Raw genomic sequence first — 20,254 nt, forward strand, 5'->3', positions numbered from 1 at the left:
CTTGTCCCCTGCACTCCAAAATCTGGCGCTAGTTAGCCGATGCTACTAACAGCTTTTTCAATGGTGGTGCTTCGGCATCGGGCTAGCCATGCAAATAAATCACTGTTTTACACCATTTACGAGGCTCAATGTATCTCCACACTTCATTGGTAGACTTCCGAGGGCCCTGACATTTAAACGGGGACGTCCCCCGGACCTCATGCCGACATTCACGACGTCCCCGATTGGTCCCGAACATCATGTTCTCTAGCGGACGTTCTGGTGACCTTGTTGACGTCAGGAGCAAGTTATCGTTTGGTTATTGCGTGACGTCCGGTGCAGGACTTTCTGGGGACGTCACCGTCAGGTCCCTCGGGTGACATTTGCATTTGGTCATTTCAAATACCTCCTAAGGACCCGACAATAACGTTATACCGGGGACATGGGGGGGACGTTTGTTTATTCACACATGGCAGCGGAGTTGAGAGCGCTCTGGCTACCGCCTGCAGGACGGAGACATCACATCCATGCACGACTTCACGTTACACGTCTGGGGATGACTAAAGTATCTATCTATCTAGTCTCTAGCAGTAGCTGCATTAGCCTACCGTAGTCTAAGGCAACATATCATAGGCTACAGTTGTCTACTTTGCTCATAGACGCATAACTTCATAAACTGGGAAAAGGAATAATTACATAATTCAGCATGTCTGCATGCAGACATGCTGAATTATGTAGCACATACATTTTGAGTTTAACGTTAATGTATAACGTTACAAACTAGGGAAGGGATTTTATCAAAATGTTAGCTGATGTGATGCTTGGTGTAACGTTAGCAAAGACGCTGTTCTTAGCTTCTAGCTTAGCCTACAATGCGCTTTTCTTCAGATAACTGTCATTACGTGATGCATGTAACATGCTCTAAATAGGCAGTGGTTTATTTAACGTAGTCACGTACTTATTATCTGTTTTATTTTCAGAAACACACACACTGCCGAATTGGGACTGAACCGGCTTTTGGAGCTGAATACGATGCAATAAAACTAGAGAAATGTTAAAAACAGACCACGTAGCATTTGTTTAGGGTTGTCTAGCAACATAAGTGACTACTTAATTTGTAAAGCAAAACGATCTAGCTCTACATTGCAGAAGAATTAAGGATACTGCTTCTTCATGACTTGTTTAAATGTCATTGTAATTTATTTGACGCATGCTCGCATTTAAAACTGTCACGCATAGGCCTAGCTGTCCCTGATGTTACAGCAGCTCCTTGTGGAAACAGCAAAGAGTGCACATATCCGATGAGATTTCTAACGAGGAGCAGAAGCTCTCTGCCTCACCAGAGTCTTACTGTTTATTAATAAATCAATGATATAGAATAGAAACATCAGAATCTATTTATTTCATCTTAAAGTTGGCTATAAAGAGCATTCATAGCCTAGAGAAAACGATACATTTTTCTTTATCCGCAATGTTCCAGGAAGAAAGGCTTACATTTATAGACTGTCCCTGTTTGATCACAGCAGGTCCAAGAAAACGAGTGGATATAACGTCAATGCATAGTTACAGTGCCGGCCCGAGCCTTTTGGGGGCCCTAAGCAGAATTTGATTTGGGGGCCCCCTCCCACAACGCAGAGTCACCTGTGCTTGGCGATAATTGACAACTTCACACTATAATGTCATATTATAAATTAATACACTTATGTATTAATACAGTGACTGATTATGAACTACTGTCCCCCTGGACACAGATGCATAAGGACTCGGTAGGCTCATTCAGTAATCCATCCTTGCTCACATGCCAAAAATGTTTTGGGGCTCCGCTCTAGACTTCTGGCCCCATGTGCTTGGTAAACCAATGTATTAATATAGTTGTTATTTACACCAACCCTGTCACCTTTTAATCTTAGAGGGTACTAAAATCACAGATTTATTTGAAACATTCATATTCAAAGTGAAGCACTAAGGGTGGTTTACTGAAGTTGAATTGACAAATAACAAAATACAACAGCATTTGTATTTGTTGTAAACAAGTACATCAGTTTAATGACTTGTTTTTCAACAGATTTGCAGAATAAATCCGCAAATGTGCATTAAATGAGCAATCTTCAACTACAAAATAAAACCAAAATAGACAAACATTAATAATAAAAAATAAAATGTCCCAAAAAATAGATACTTATTCCTACTTCGTTCCTGGCTTTCAGGCATCTGCAACTCTGCAGTGGACGAATCTGCAATGATTAAATAAATACATAAATAAATAAAAAAAACTATGTTAAATGTGTCATGTCATATTAACAGGCTATGTAACCATTTGCCATCAAGAAAACCTCACCTTCTGTGTCATCAGCCATGGAGGCAGACACTTGATGAAAAAAAATAAAATATTGCATAAGTGCATATTTGATCGAGCAGAATGAGTTTATTTTGCTATCATTACTTACACTCATCAACAAGCAATTCCACATCTAACAATTCATATTCTATTGGCAAATGAGGCATAATTGCCGTATAGTGAACGCTTAACATGGTGATCTACTGCAGCCTAAATATTAGGGTAGCACCGCTACATCACTTGCCACTATCTTAATCAAAAAGTCTATTTTCATCACAGAAGTCTCCCCACCCAACATGGTATATTTTCTCAAACACTACCATCTCTCTCCAAAGGTCGAGCAGAGCGTACTGTTCCATCTTTGCCTATGAAGCTGGAACGTTACCGATGCCCAGAGTCGCGCTAGTCAGTGGGTTGGGGTTGGGACTGGGAGCCTGGGCTTAGCCTGCTGTTGCTATCAGACTTACCACTATGTCACATATTATAGAACAGTAATAAACTATCAACACTTTCAAGTGCGAAATCAGAAACAATCCCTCTGTGGTAAATTTGCCTTCAGCTACGTTTTCATGTAGCTACTGTGCTAATGTCCACTTCAGTCAGCTAGCTAACTTCAATTTACAACATAAGCCCACCTTTGGCTAGGGAACATGCTTGATTGAACATCCAAAACAATCCCAATATCCCTGACATCTAAAATACACCTAGATAAATGTATATTAATGGGAGACATTTCTCTGTTGATGGCGGGGATTTAGCTCTGGTGATGGCTTATATTAGATCATGACAGCTAGCTAGCTACCTCAAGCACAAAACATACTGTAAATAATCATGCAAACATACCTGTATCTTGCTCGTTTTTCTCCTCCTCTGTCATTTTCTTCCTTTTGTTTTCGGCACCAGAGGGATACGTCGTTTTTTGTGACTTGTCTTAACATTGCCGTCTCTTCCGATTTTTGAACTTGAAGCAGTGTCTGCACGAATTGTCTATGCACCCGAGGTGTCTAGTTTATGCGCGTGACTCAAAGGCTGGCAGACACAGTAGAGGTAGGCAGGCATGTTTATCATGAAATCAGAATTTTCTTGTTTTGAATTATTAATTGTTTCATTTATTCATTCATTGATGTCACTTGTTTACGTTATTTATTATGTAAAAAAAAAAAAGAAACTCGATTGGGGGCCCCCTGGTGGCCAGGGGGCCCCAAGCAGCCGCTTAGTTCGCTTATGCCTCAGGGCCGGCCCTGCATAGTTATGTTTCATGTAGCCTACTTTATTTCATGTTGAGTTTTGCTTCCCAGCATGCATTGCGATTCATTTAGTATTTTTAGTTTTTAATATTTTGAAACAATATGGTTTGAACAATTTATCTTAGGCTAGCCTAGGCCTACTCTTGTATCGATGTTTTGAACAATATGCTACGGGATATGCCCATTAAAACTATTAGTTTATTAAGAAAATGACACCGTAGATGTGAAAGCAGCACATCCTAGCCCGATATAAATGTCCGTGTCTACTCATCATTAGTGTAGGAGGACGTGATTTCATACATGCATGAAAATATGAGATGATTGCGTAGTTGTAGAACAAGTCATTGTGTTCGTGTTCCGTCTACCTCTCTCCTAGCAACACTGAGATTTACAGGATGTAATACCAGAGAGGTTTAAAGCGGAGCTAGTAATCAAGGATCTTTGGTAATACCATACTAAATCGCGCTACAGGACGTCCTCTCAAAGTCTCGTGGACGTCTTTTAGATCTCCCGAACAGAGGTCCGCGGGACGTAAAGGGAACCCGACACAATGTCGAGGAGGTGACGTTCGCCAGGGGACCTTTATGCCTTTAGGGGACGTCGCCAGGACTTTATTTTGTTTACTGGGTCACTACTAATGTTTGTGTGTTTTGTGAAAACCCTATGTCATAACTAAACGATAATTTAAACAATAATTTAAGTGAGCTAAAGATTTTGAGTAAACTATAATGTAATAGTACGGTGTCTTGTGTAATTCTGCTGGATTTTCTTGTACATTTTTTTTTGCATATTTTGCTAGTATAGAGTCTAAGGAACAAGATTTTTTTTTTGTCTTCAAATTTTCACAATCCATTTTCACACTTAGATGACGTCATCGTTTATATAATGCATAATTAAGACTGGGACAGCTATCACTTGGGGGTCAAATGTGAGAAAACACTGGTAAAGAGGGTATTCTGCCTAATTTTGGGGTGCTGATGCTGAATGTCATATTTTCTTAGCTGATTTTTTAGTTTTAAACCTGCTAATTAGCATTTGCGGCCTGAAAACTGGCCTCCATAGGCAACATAGAACTAGTGAATAGGGTAAAAAATGTAACTCCTTTATATTCTTATGAAACTTTACTAGTTGGATTATTTATGTAGCCAATATTTTTTTGCATTACAAGTTTTCTGAAAATACTTCACAAATTTCACACTTATTTCATACTTCACTTCACAAACACATGACAAACCATATATCAGAAGAAACAGCAGACCTTACCGAATACAAAGGTGTAAAGCATTCCCCTGTACAGTTAGCCATTCCAGAGTAATCCGGTTTTACATTTGCAGCAATGTCTAAAAGCATGTCTCCAACTTTGAGCTTCAGGTTTCACAGTGTGTTTAAATAGTTCAATACATGATGTCATAACAGGCCACATAGAAAATAAATGTTAAATATACAGTGTTTCCCACAAAAATGGATTCATTTTGTTGCGGTAGCTGACTTGGTCAACGTTGGCGGTAGCTGACTTGGTCATAAAGTTTTTTACATAGTTAAAATAAAGGTTTGTACTTCTCCTTGGGACAAGCACTTTTGAATTTTGGAAAACATTTTTCCATTTACATCGGGATTTTGCAAACATTCAGTGTCAGAGTCAATAAAATGAGCCCTTCAACGAAACTGACAAGTAGCCGTATGTAGGCTAAGCATGCTAAATTCGACATCCAAACAGTATTCTAACGTTAGCTTTGAGATACTGCTTGATTGCGTAACCTAAACTTAGTTTAGTCTCTTCAATGTAGCCTACTATGTTGTGATAAGACCTTAGCAGATCTAACTTCAAAGTCAAAGTCAAAGTCAAAGTCAGCTTTATTGTCAATTTCTTCACGTTCCAGACATACAAAGAGATCGAAATTACGTTTCTCACTATCCCACGGTGAAGACAAGACATATTTTACCAATTTAGGTCCACAGACAAACATAACATTCAAGTAAACAAAAAAGTAAGTAAATAAGTAAATAAAAAAGTAAGTAAATAAGTAAATAAGAGGGCACATATAATAATGAAAAAATAAGAGCAGCAAAATGTGGTTGAAATTGTGCATAGACAGTCAATAAAAATACTAGTGCAAATTCAGGCCAATAAAAGGCTTGGGTAGTTGGGGGCCAAGCAGCGAAGCTGCGAAGGCACCCATTGTGTTTCTATGATTTCTTATTATTATTATTATTATTATTTAACATCTTTCCTCTGCCATTGGAGTCTATGGCAGCCCATAGAACCGTCTGGTGAAAAGTTGTGAAATTTGGCACACTGATTGGGGACAGGCCAATGATTAATTTCACCAAGATTCATGCAGGGATCTTGAGCGCTCTAGCGCCACCAACAGGCCAAAGTTGGACGTGCGTTCACACACGTAACTTTTGACCCATAGGCCCAATTGTCAAAAATGAGGTATCGTTGGAATCCTTGGACCAAGCCAAGTTCAACGCACCATATGACATCATTTTCCGCCATGATGGATTTTCCGCCATTTTGGATTTTAGTGAAAGTGAAACTAATTCTTCACAAGTCACACATTTTGTCCGATCGTCACCAAACTTGACACACATGATCTTCAGCCCAAGCCTCACAAAAGATACTCGTTTTCGTCTTCGGAACTCAAACCGTTCGCCCGTAACAGCCAATCGAAATATGCGGCGAAGCCGCCAAACAGGAAGTGAGCTCATATCTCAGCAACCCATTCACCTATCATAACCAAACTTAGTCCATGGACTCAGGACCCAATCAGGGGGACGCTCAAGAAATCTGGTGACCTTTGACCTCTAGGGGGCGCTGTAATTAAGAAACATGCCTTTTGGCCTGTAGCAGCAGTTGTGCTTAGAATTAAAACGCACTAGTGGTGTCTGGTAATACTGTTGGAGGTCCTTAGGCCGACCCAATCCAACTTGTGATGTCATCGTAATTGATTCGGCCGCCATATTGGATTTAATCAAAAACACGTACGAATTTTCGCAGGTCACAAATTTCAGCGGATCCTCACCAAAATTGGCAGAGAACATCTTCAGACCATGCCTTATCAGTGCATCGCTTTCTGGAACAATTGACAGAAGCTTTGGCCTGTACCAGCCAATCAAAATTTGCGGCGAAGCCGCCAAACAGGAAGTGAGCTCATATCTCAGCAACGCTGCCATGTATCATAACCAAATTTACTACATAGGTTCAGGACCCCATTAGGAGGACGCTCAAAAAATGTGTTGACCTTTGACCTGTAGGGGGTGCTGCAATTAGCAATATTGCATTTTGATCTGTAGTTGTGATGTGTTTTATCGATCTTTTATTTTTGGATGTGAAACTGATGACAACATGTTCCATCCAGTTCATTCTAATGCGTGCGTGGTAGGGCGGGGTGGGACGGGCAGAGGTGATTAGGTGGGGGGGCTGGCTGGCGGAGGCGGTGGCAATACTCAGCCCTGTTTCAGCCCTACAAAATCAGTTATGTTTGATGTGACACTTGTTGAAAGTGTTGATCGCGAGTGTCTGCTGAGTTCTATCTTGTCGCCGTGGCTACTCCAGCCTATTCTGCTTGGCCCCCTCATTGCTGCTTGCAGCTATATTTGGGGGCCAAGCAGCGAAGCTGCGAAGGCACCCATTGTTTTTCTATTTGTTCTTATTATTAGGGGTCCGAGCAGCGTAGCTGCAGGACCCCTATTGTTTCTGTACCGTTCATTTTTGGCCAAAATTCTGTAAAAGTCATACTGCTGCCTAAACCGTAACTCCAAAACTCTTCAAATTTTCAGGTATGGTTACCAGTACCCCCCTCTGCCCATAACCCAAAATTTGGGGTACTGCACCCAAAGGTGGCGCTGTTGGAAAAAAAAGTTAATTATGCTAATTTCTCCTTACCAGATTGACCTAGACTCAAAATTCTTTCATAATATTAATCTCTAAACTCAGATGCATCTTTTTGGCCCTGGTCTTATGGTCTAAAAATGTTTATTTTTGACACAATTTCATGGAAAAGCCAAACATTATAAAAAGTTTCACACTCTTCAAAAATAATCAAATCTTCACCAAAATTCTCACAGACAATGTTTAGACCAAGCCTCACAAAAGTTATGGATCAGAATTTTGATATTTTGTTCCATTTCAGAGATATAGGCTAATAAAGTTAGACCACTTAGGCCATTTTTCCTAGATCACCTATATTCCTATAAACCGTAAGTCCTAGAAACTAAACATTTTCAAGTATTGTTACCAGTACCCCCCACTACCCATAACCCAAAATTTGGGGTACTGCACCCAAAGGTGGCGCTCTTGTCAAAAATGCTTATTTCTCCTTACCAGATTGACCTAGACTCAAAATTCTTTCATGATATTAATCTCTACATTCAGATGCATCTTTTTCACCCTGGTCTTAAGCTCTAAAAATGTTTACTTTTGCCACAATTTCAGAGAAAAGCCAAACATCATAAAAAGTTTCACATACTTCAAAAATTATCAAATCTTCACCAAAATTCTCACAGACAATGTTTAGACAAAGCCTCACAAAAGTTATCAAAATAATTTGGATATGTTTTTCCATTTCAGAGATATAGACCAATAAAGTTCGACCACTCAGCCCATTTCTCCTATATCACCTATATTTCTATATGAGTAATTTTTTTTCCTTGGTGAACAACCATACAACCATCATTATGTGGATACCATTAACAGTGCACATTTTCAGATCTGTACTCTTTTTTATAAAGCCCTTAATCCTATTGTCAAATGTATGCTAGGAATTTTCTTGATGTTGTGTGTTTGCCAACACACCTTTTCACCATGTGAATGTGACTGCCAAATATGTAGGATTGTCAGTGGCTCAGTGGGATAATGCCTAGTGCTGATGTTTGTTAGGTTGAGAGTTCGAATCCCTGGTAGTGCTTTAGGCTCTAGCTCGAATACTATTGGTTATTGAAGATTCACACCATTGAACAGCACCTGAATGACATCAGCCAATCAACATTCACACTCATCAGTTGTCAAGAATCACAATGCCGAGACACTCTATGACATTCAGGGGAACTTCTTTGTTTACTATTTTTCCTTCATCATAAAGTCTATCATATTTATATTTCATCCATTAGTATTCTTCTCTACAAATGTCTTATTGCCCCAGAATTTCAAAAAGTTTTCAGGTGTACTCTTTTAGGAAAGCCCTTCATTTTATTGTCAAATGTATGCTTGGAGTTTTTCTTGTTGTGTGTTTACCAATACACATTTTCACCATGTGAATGTGACTGGCCAACATGTAGGATTGACAGTGGCTCAGTGAGATAATGCCTTGTACTGGTGATCCTTAGGTTGAGAGTTCAAATCCCACTTGAAGCATTAGTGTTAGAATACTGTTGGGTTGTGGATGTTAGCATACTACAATAGAATGCTGTTGGGTTGTGGAGGTTAACACACTATTACATTACAGCTACTTGTCAATATGGACTTGTAGTGTAACTGTATAATTATAGGCTGTTTTTCTTATTGACTCCGACACAGCTGTAGCCTATAATTATTTGTTATTCTTATAATATTTGTCATTTCTTATACATATTTAGTCGGCTCTTCCACTTGACAGAACAACTCTATATCGGTTAAGGATGTCACGCATGAAACAATGCTGCAGAAACACGAAAATACGACTTTGAGTTTAGTAGGCTATCATTTTCAGTTCCTGTTTATCTATTGCACGATGGGTAATGATTTAAAGGAATCGTGTTGCAGTCTTGTAAATAGTGACCCTGCAAGATCCCTAGTCATTGCAAAATCATAGTCTGTGACTTAAAACTCTACTACTTGTCTTTAGATGTGAGAGGGTCTGAGACTGTAGTCTTTCAAAAATCTTTTCCAAATCTTTGCAAATCTTTCCAAAGTCTGTCAGTGTAAGGAGGTGCTGTGGAGAAATTGCTGGATTGTTTGGCTCTGTCACCAAACCACACCCAGTTTACCTGCTGGGAAACCCTGTAGCTCCGGAGCAGGGGCTCAGACCAGGATAAATTGTTTGCTCGCCCTCAGTTCACTCTTTTGTTCATCTCAACTCTTTGAGTTAACGTAAGTCATCACTTTAATGACCCTCACTATGACTTTTGTGATGTTTATCAGTTTGTAGAGTAGCTCTGCCATCATGTGTATAGTTAAGGTCTTTGTTTGTTGGTTTGGTGTGTTGGAGTCCCATGTGAGAGATGATTAGGTGATGTTGGTTGACTTGGGATGTCAAGTATTGTTTAGTTGTACCTTATATAGCCATATGATTTCAGTTTATTGTTCAAATGTCAATTGGTTTGTTTGTGAGTTGGGATCTGTACTGATTTACCCCATTTCACTGATTACTCCATTTTCTGTTTGTTTCCTCTTTGATGCAGCACACATACAAGTAAAGAACAAAAGAACAGATGAATTGAAACTCAAATAAAGTTAACTTGTGTTGCACCGAAACCTGCCATCTCCGTGTCATCACTTCATACCATTGAGCCTTCTGGCCGAGGCTCTGCCTGCTCGCCACACACTCACTCTACCTCGACCCACATCGCCCCCTACAGTTCCTTCAGCTGGGTTGTGGAGGTTAGCATACTAGAATAGAATACTGTTAAGAATACTGTTGGGTTGTGGAGGTTAGCACACTATAACGTTACAGCTACTTGACAGGACTTGTCGTGCAAGGCAAGTATAACTGCATAATTATAGGTTGTTCATCTTATTGACTCCAACACAGAACCCACCCCCACCCCCCTTCACCTACCACCACAAATACAATTCCATTCTGTGGGAAACACTGCCTTCCATTAACAGACGCTTCATCTTATCCAATACAAATGCATAGTCCTGTAGAATAGAGTATTGTTAGAATACTATTGAGTTGTGGAGATTAGCGCACTAGAATACTACTGTTAGAATACTGTTGGGTTGTGGAGGTTAGCACACTAGAATAGGGTATTGTTAGAATACTATTAGGTTGTGGAGGTTAGCACACTATAACGTTACAGCACAGGGTAATCCTAATTTTATGCATCAAATTTATTCCAATCCAACTCAAAAGTTTTGAACAACACAAAGTGAAGGTTTTATCCAGATCAAAACCAAGAATAGATTATGTGATCTAATCCAATTTCAGGATCCTTGTTTCCCTTTGAACAAGCCATTTTCAAGATTTGATCCAATCCGATAGCCGAAATCCGGTAACTGAAATCCGATAACCGAAATCCAATCACGTTTCTTTTGAACAATTGGGCCCAAACAATCAAAGCATATGTAAAACTAAAAAGCTATGCTACCTCATGTTCGTGTTGCTCGGACCCCGTAAATCACCGCTTGCGGTTATATTTATTATTATTATTATTATTCCGCCATTAAAGTCAATGGCAGCCCATAGAACCATCTGGTGAAAAGTTGTGAAATTTGGCACACTGATTAGGGACAGTCCCATGATTAATGTCACCAAGTTTCATGATGGCACCTCAAGCACTCTAGCGCCACCAACAGGCCAAAGTTGGACTTGCGTTCACGCACGTAACTTCTGACCTGTTGACCCGATTGTCAAAAATGAGGTATCGTTGGAACCCTTGGACCAAGCCGAGTTCAACGCACCCTATGACGTCATTTTCCGCCATGATGGATTTTCCGCCATATTGGATTTTAGTGAAAGTGAAACTAAAACTTCACAGGTCACAAATTTTGTCCGATCGTCACCAAACTTGACACACATGATCTTCAGCCCAAGCCTCACAAAAGATACTCCTTTTCGTCTTCGGAACTCAAACCGTTCGCCCGTAACAGCCAATCGAAATATGCGGCGAAGCCGCCAAACAGGAAGTGAGCTCATATCTCAGCAACCCATTGATCTATCATAACCAAACTTATTCCATGGACTCAGGACCCAATCTGGGGGACGCTCAAGAAATTTGGTGACCTTTGACCTCTAGGGGGCGCTGTAATTAAGAAACATGCCTTTTGGCCTGTAGCAGCAGTTGTGCTTAGAATTAAAACGCACTAGTGGTGTCTGGTAATACTGTTGGAGGTCCTTAGGCCAACCCAAGCCAACTTGTGATGTCATCGTAATTGATTCGGCCGCCATATTGGATTTAATCAAAAACACGTACGAATTTTCGCAGGTCACAAATTTCAGTGGATCCTCAACAAAATTGGCAGAGATCATCTTCAGACCATGCCTTATCAGTGCATTGCTTTCTGGAACAATTGACAGAAGCATTCGGCTGTAACAGCCAATCGAAATTTGCGGCGAAGCCGCCAAACAGGAAGTGAGCTCATATCTCAGCAACCCATTCACCTATCATAACCAAACTTAGTCCATGGACTCAGGACCCAATCAGGGGGACGCTCAAGAAATCTGGTGACCTTTGACCTCTAGGGGGCGCTGTAATTAAGAAACATGCCTTTTGGCCTGTAGCATCAGTTGTGCTTAGAATTAAAACGCACTAGTGGTGTCTGGTAATACTGTTGGAGGTCCTTAGGCCGACCCAAGCCAACTTGTGATGTCATCGTAATTGATTTGGCCGCCATATTGGATTTAATCAAAAACACGTACGAATTTTCGCAGGTCACAAATTTCAGCGGATCCTCACCAAAATTGGCAGAGAACATCTTCAGACCATGCCTTATCAGTGCATCGCTTTTTGGAACGATTGACAGTAGCATTCGGCTGTAACAGCCAATCGAAACTTGCGGCGAAGCCGCCAAACAGGAAGTGAGCTCATATCTCAGCAACCCTGCCATGTATCATAACCAAACTTACTACATAGGTTCAGGACCCCATTAGGAAGACGCTCAAAAAATGTGTTGACCTTTGACCTGTAGGGGGTGCTGCAATTAGCAATATTGCATTTTGATCTGTAGTTGCAATGTGTTTTATCAATCTTTTATTTTTGGATGTGAAACTGATGACATGTTCCATCCAGTTCATTCTAATGCGTGCGTGGTAGGGCGGGACGGGACGGGGTGGGACGGACAGAGGTGATTAGGTGGGGGGGCTGGCTGGCAGAGGCTGTGGCAATACTCAGCCCTGTTTCAGCCCTACAAAATCAGTTATGTTTGATGTGACACTTGTTGAAAGTGTTGATCGCGAGTGTCTGCTGAGTTCTATCTTGTCGCCGTGGCTACTCCAGCCTATTCTGCTTGGCCCCCTCATTGCTGCTTGCAGCTATATTTCTGTTTGACCTAAGTAAGAAGAAAGTGGCATAGTGGTGCAAGTTATGTAAGAGCAGCAGAAGTGTTTTCAGGACAACAACACCAGTTGTAAAGTGTACAAGTGTGCAAGTGTGCAAGTGGAGTAGTGCAGGCGGCCATTTTGGGTCCAATGTCCAGGATGTTATGTAGCTGAGGGTGGAGGGGGGAGAGGAGGGAGAGAGTTCAGCATCCTTACGGCTTGGTGTATGAAGCTGTTGGTGAGTCTGGTAGTGCGGGAGCGCAGGCTTCTGTACCTCTTCCCAGAGGGCAGTAGATCAAACAGATTGTGAGCGGGGTGACTTGCATCACTCACAATTTTGGTCGCCTTGCGGGTGAGGTGGGTGGTGTAAATGTCCTTCAGGGAGGGGAGTGAAGCACCAATAATCCTTCCAGCTGTGTTCACTATGCGCTGCAGGGCTTTCCTGTTGTATTCAGTGCAGCTTCCGCCCCACACAGCAATACAGCTGGAGAGGATGCTCTCGATGGTGCCTCGGTAGAATGTGGTCATGATGGCTGGTGGAGCACTTGCTCGCCTGAGTTTCCGCAGGAAGTACAGGCGGCGCTGAGCTCTCTTCGCCAGTGATGCAGTGTTGGTGGTCCAGGAGAGGTCTTCACTGATGTGCACCCCCAGGAATTTGGTGCTGCTCGCTCTCTCCACCACAGCACCGTCGATGGTCAGTGGCAGGTGTTGGGTGTGACCTCTCCGGAAGTCAACAACAATCTCTTTGGTCTTGCTGACGTTCAGCAGGAGGTTGTTGTCCCTGCACCACGTGGTCAGATGGTCGACCTCCAACCTGTATTGAGTCTCGTCGCCCTTGGTGATGAGACCCACCAGAGTTGTGTCGTCAGCAAATTTCACTATGTGATTGTTGCTGTAGGTTGCAGTGCAGTCATGCGTCAGCAGGGTGAAGAGCAGCGGACTGAGCACGCAGCCTTGGGGGGCCCCTGTGCTCAGTGTGATGCTGCTTGAGGTATTGTTGCCAACACGTACTACTTGGGGCCTCTGACAGAGGAAGTCCAGTAGCCAGTTGCAGAGGTAGGTACTGAGTCCCAGTTTGTCAAGTTTGCAGATGAGTTGATGTGGTATTATGGTGTTGAATGCAGAACTGAAGTCTATAAACAGCAATCTCACATATGAGTCTCTTTTTTCCAGGTGGGTGAGGGCTGGGTGGAGGGCAGAGCAGATTGCATCCTCTGTAGACCGCTTGGCTCGGTATGCAAACTGGAAGGGGTCCAGGGTGGGGGGGAGAATGGCTTTGATATGTGACATGACAAGCCGCTCAAAGCACTTCATGATGATGGGTGTCAGTGCCACAGGGCGGTAGTCATTGAAGCAGGATGGAGCAGTTTTCTTCGGCACAGGTATGATGGTGGCAGCTTTGAAACATGATGGGACGATGGCTTGCTTCAGGGAAGTGTTAAAGATGTCTGTGAAGACATCCTTAAGCTCCCCTGCACAGTCCTTCAGCGCACGACCTGGGATGTTGTCTGGACCTGTTGCCTTACGGGTGTTGATAGCAGCAAGTGTCCTCTTCACGCTGTCGGCAGAGAGGCACAGGGGCTGCTCATGTAGAGGGGGATGGGTCTTCTGTGGGCAGGTGCTGTTTTGTGCTTCAAAGCGAGCAAAGAAGCGGTTCAGGTTGTTGAGCAGAGGGATGTTGCTCTCACAGCTCTGTGGCGCGGGCTTGTAGTCCGTGAGGGCCTGAATGCCCTGCCATAGGCTTTGTGAGTTCCTGCTGTCTTTGAAGTGGGTGGTTATCTTGTGAGTGTATTCCTTTTTTGCTTCCTTGATGCCACGGGACAGGTTGGCTCTCGCTGTTTTCATGCCAGCTTCAACCCCAGCTCTGTAGGCTTTGTCTCTGGCCCTCAGCAGCCTGAGGACATCCCCTGTCAGCCATGGCTTCCAGTTAGCCCGAGTGATGATGTCTTTTGTGTGGGTCACATCATCGATGCACTTGGTGATGTAAGAGGTTACAGTGTCTGTATACTCCTCTATGTCTGTCCGGTTGTTGTAAGTGGCTGCCTGCTTAAACATTTCCCAGTCTGTTGTGTCAAAGCAGTCTTGAAGAGCATCGGAGGCTCCCTCAGGCCACACTTTTACCTGCTTACGAACCGGTTTGTTCGCTTTTACCCTTTGTCTGTATGCAGGCATTAGCATAACAGTGATATGGTCTGAAAGTCCAATGTGGGGGAGGGGGGTGGCTTTGTATGCTCCTTTGTGTGTAGTGTAGACCAGGTCCAGGATGTTATCTCCTCTTGTTGGAAAATCAACATGCTGGTGTAGCTTTGGAAGTACAGTTTTGAGATCAGCATGGTTAAAATCTCCAGTGAAGATGGTGAAACCGTCTGGGTGTGCTGTCTGTTGTTCACTGACAGCCTGGTACAGTTCACTAAGAGCCGCGTTCTTATCGCTGTTGTTGTTGGTAGGCGGGATGTATACTGCGACTAGCAGAATCGCAGTAATTTCCCTTGGCAGGTAAAAAGGACGGCACTTTATGATCATAAACTCTGCCAGTGGTGAGCAGTGTTTGCATACTACTACAGTGTCCCGGCACCATTCGTCACGGATGTAAACACAGATTCCTCCTCCTCGTGATTTACCTCCCTTTACAATGGCCCTGTCTGCTCGATAGCATGCTAGCTGCTCCAGTTGTACAGCAGAGTCCGGAATGTTGTCATTTAACCAAGTCTCAGTGAAGACGAGCACACAGCAGTTACTTACTGTCCGGTTCGTTGATCTCAGCAGTCGTATGTGATCCATTTTGTTCAATTTGTAACTTCAATGCAGCAGTTTTGAACAAATTTGCGCAGCATGGTCACGATGCTAAGCGGATTTAATAGCAATTTAGCCAGACGTCTTCTATGCAATGCTTCTATGTGGCAAAAACAATCGTGAATATTTTCTTAAATGCACATGCAGAGGAGGGGCAGCAGGCTACGAGAGAGAGCAGGGGTAAGGAAAGGCTGCGTGCATAAAAAGCGCAGCTCAATGGCAATGCTAAATATAGAATATTAATCTGTGGCGGCCGATTTTGATTTTGTGGCGCCCTGCCACAGATTAGTCATTGTATGGGAAACACTGATATAGATATCTGTAAATATTAAAATCAGTTCTATGATTAACAGTTCAATGTAATATTTCATGTTTTTGCAGGCCTATGTTTCATACCGGCTAAATGTAACTTTTTAATTTTTCATGAAAATTCATAATTTTTATGTAGCCTAGTTAACTTTGGCCACCAAATATGTCCAACTGAAGGCCAGGTGGCCTGCCCCTAAAATTATGAAATCCAAGCTTGGTTATAAGCATAGCATTTGACACTCACTGTGCTTTTAACATCTGGCAACTTGACCTTTTTCGCCTACAAGCTCCTCGGTTCCTCTCCACCTTCAGCTAACTCCAGACAGTAAAATAAACTCTCAGGCTTGCGGCTTCAGGTTTTGCACTTCCGTTATATGACATAGGTAAACACAATGTGTCAATTGGGTTAAATATTGTTTAACGCATTATGTATTTCAAAATGAATCAGGCGATTAAAAAAAATAATTCCGTGGAAATGCATGGATTCCAGTTGCTGCTACTGGAAGAAACTGAAATCCATGCATTTCCACTGAATTATTTTTGGAATCTGATCCCTTATCATACCTATTCATTCTTACTCGTCTCTCGACTTATCGTGACTAAATTCAAGATGGCTGCAAACGCTAAACTTCGTGAAGATACTGTCTGCATAAATCGTCTTGTAAGTAAACTACCAGTGCTTTTTCAAAGTTCTCAATGTCTCGTTTTAAATGTCAGGGCCCTCGGAAGTCTACCAATGAAGTGTGGAGATACATTGAGCCTCGTAAATGGTGTAAAACAGTGATTTATTTGCATGGCTAGCCCTATGCCGAAGCACCACCATTGAAAAAGCTGTTGGTAGCATCGGCTAACTAGCGCCAGATTTTAGAGTGCAGGGGACAAGCAGAGATGGGCTATGAGACATACGTTCACACTCGGTATCATGTTTCAACACACTTTAGGTCAACATCCCACCGGAATTCTCCTTTAACATAGCATTTAAGCATTCTGCTGTTTGAGAATTAGACAGACGCACCTGGTGCTTTAAAGACAGTAAACAGCTGGCGTGCATGAATACTGCTAGACATGAATGTTCCAGTCTGCTTTGATGCACGGAATTTATCGTGTGGTTTTCCTAACCCAATAGATTATCACGGTCGAATAGTTAATATAGCAGAGAAGCTATGCAACCTTCATCAAAACCTATTACAAAGCTATAGCAATGTTATGTCATTAAATACGATAAACAGTGATTCTGGAACAGATCTGCGTCTTCCTTATCCTCTTAATAAACATATTATAGTATGTAGTCTAACCATATTCCGTCCGTTCGGAAAAAAAAAAGTTGCGCTAACTGTTCTAGTTTGTTACAAGCAGCATGGGCCGTCAGGCAGGTAGTTAACATAAAAAAATGTTTTGCTAGGCTAGCCTTCCTGCTGCGACATTACACCATTTGTACAAGACAAGTAGAGCTATTTTATCCAGTGTAATTTATCACTTACCACTATCTTCTTTCTTTTCTGGCTTCCAGACGCATAACTCCGCTTCATTATGACTGCGAGGTTTTATATTTTCCCGGCAGCAGAGATCACGAACTTGGCTGGCTGGCTGGCTGCTGTCAGCGACTACTGAGAAGGGCCCCCTTGACGTTTGTCGTTGCATTTTATTCTTAACCAGTCGTTGTCTTGGGGCCCCTGGCCAGCTCGGGGACCCAAGCAATTGCTTGGTTTGCTTGCCTTCTAGACGGGCCTGAGAAGGAGATAAGTGGGGTCTGAAGGAGATCCCCCTTCAGACCCCAGGCCCTGAGCACCGACACCGTGAGCCGGCCCCTGCGTGTGTGCAGTGGGCAGCAATCTGGGGAGAGGTTGGGCCGATTCCAGCCACATGCTGGGGGTTTGGGCTTTTTTGCCATGCCATTGTCTAAGATGTACTTCCTGACCTCCCGCTGGAGGTGACCTCTGCTCACCAGCTCGTGGATGGGGAGGAGAGAATAGGACACAATCTCAGGGTTCTTCTTGATGCTGCCTAGCCACCTGTGGAACCCGACTGAGTCATTTCGGGTCATGGAAAACACCCCTGGCCACCCATCTCCACCCGACACCATTGTGATGTGGTTCAGAAAGCCCAGATTGTACCCTGTCACACTGTCCTGGTTATTTAGCACTTTTCTACAGCTGTCACTGGATGCAGAGGCTTCTAACTGACCAAGACCCACTGAGATACCTACCCTCAGGCAGTTCTCCACCTGGGTAGCAGATATCTTGTTTAAGGTGGACAAGAAAGTGCGGACCGACATTACCCTTTTAAACCTCCCACCAAGATGCACCTGCTGGATGTAGTGAGTGCCGTAGGTATTGATAAAGCGCCGGTACAGGTAGGCGGTGTCTATGGAGTATTCGTGGGGGAGGGAGTCGACATGTTGCTGAAACTCTGGACTCAGGGGTGGTGCACTAGGGACACGGTAGCTGTAAAAAAGGAAATGTTGTTATGACAGTACTTTCAAGACAATACAATACTCAAGGAAACAAGAGAAAGTGTGTATGTGTGTCCAGTCTTTGCACTGACAATGCAACCGGTAATGAGAGCAGGTAAGCTGATGGGAGGTGAACGAAGTCTTGTCCACTCTTTGTCTGTGGGAGGCAAACTTGGACTCGGCTGACTGACTACCCTCTAGCTGCACATTAGCAACTTCAGGCAAGACCATGCCCACCTTCCAGTCATTCTCAATGGACGAGGTGGAGCTTTAGAAAAGAGAACTAACAGAGCTAAACAAAGCACTGGACAGACTTTGCCTGCAAGTACTAAAGGCTCGCCAGTCCAGCACAGACAGGGGCAGTTTCTGCAGTTGGTCCCCCATGAGAGGGTTGGTACACAAGGTACAGGTGTTGGTAGGGGTAAGGTAGGTCTGCATGTCAATAACGTAAGCACCTTTGTGCTAAAGTGTCACCACGTTAAAACCCTCACCAACTAGACTGTGACTGGGGACAAAAGTGGCTCCGTCACATTCCTCCTTTGTCCCTACTCTGCAGGCCTGGAGAGGAGCCAGGTGAAGCAGTGACACCAAGAGGCAGAGCACACTCAGGTTCGCCATGTGGCTGCAGAAGGATGTACAGTATGCTAGGGTTAAAAAAAACAAACACAGGATGTCAGCAGTAGAAGTATTGTATTCAAATAATATTGTAAATTATAAGGTACATGTTTTGAAGCTACAATTTCATCAGCTGTGCAAATCAGATGTGCAATGAATAATGATGACTATGACTTTGGCAACAGTTGGAAACAGTTCCTGTTTCATTCAACAAGTAGCCATATAGCATTGAATTTGCAATCATATAAAAATAATTTAAATAATAGTTTGAGTAATATTGTACAGTTTGCCATTTGTAAAAAGAAAAAATGGACAACATCAGATGCTCACCAAACAAATGTGCTCTTATTTCTTGTCTTGTACTCTTCTTTATTGTCTTGTATTGTCATTGATCCTTCCTTACTGATTGTGTCCTGTGTACATCAGACATCCCAAGTCTCCCGGAAGTTCAGGGAGTCTCCCGCATATTGATAACAGCTCCCTGATGCCCGCAAATTAGATAAAATCTCCCGGAATCTAGAGCGAGCAAACAAGAGCGAGCACACGAGACCAAAACTTCAAATCGTGTGTGCATCTGAGTGTAGCGCGCACACGACGGGGATGGAGAAAGAGAGAGAGAGAGAGAGGTAGTGCGTGGGTGCCTGTTCAAGACAGAGAGCATTCTGATTGGCCTGTCCCCAAAAAGACTACACGAAAGTGTACCCTTGTCATAAGAGTTCAAAATAACGATAGTCTTGCATTTTTTACTGTTTGTAACAGTGACTTTAGCATTGCCCATGGCGGGTTAAATGATTGCAAAATACATGTTTAGGTGAGTTTAACAAGTGTCATTTCATGTGCATATTATTCAGGACTAGCCTACTAGATGGCTATTTGCCAAGGCTACATAAAGACCAAACTACCAAAATCTACATATTTTATTATCACAATTTCTAACTATAGGCCTTACTTATTTGGTGTGCTGAGTAGGGACAATTAATTAACAAAAATAGGCTATTCATCACTATTTCAGTATCTAAGAAGGCTAAAGTAATTTTTTATAGGTATTTATTTATTTATTTATTTATTTATTTATTTTTTTTGGGGGGGGGGGGTACCTCCCTGAAATGGCTTATTGCAGGTTGGGATGTTCTAATGTAATTGAAACACATGTCAGCAGGGACTGGTGACCAGGGTAAGGCAGTTGCTTTGGCTGCAGTTGCTGGGTCTAGCTTCTCTCCCCACATGGTGGCAGCGTGTGGTGATGAGGTGCTCAAGCCTCTGTTGAGGAACTTATAGAAGGTGTTGGACTTAGATACCCTACTTGGGCATTTGTCAGAGGAGAGGGCATCGGAGTCTTATT

The 20,254-nt window shown here is 42.8% G+C and overlaps 1 pseudogene; it reads right to left on the reverse strand.

The window, feature by feature from the left end:
• Nucleotides 1-1,220: 1,220 nt before the first annotated feature.
• LOC121713352 lies at nt 1,221-18,935 on the reverse strand (annotated as a pseudogene).
• Between the last annotated feature and the right edge of the window lie 1,319 nt (nt 18,936-20,254).

The sequence above is a fragment of the Alosa sapidissima genome, chromosome 7 (assembly GCF_018492685.1).
Source record: "Alosa sapidissima isolate fAloSap1 chromosome 7, fAloSap1.pri, whole genome shotgun sequence".
Lineage (NCBI taxonomy): Eukaryota > Metazoa > Chordata > Actinopteri > Clupeiformes > Clupeidae > Alosa > Alosa sapidissima.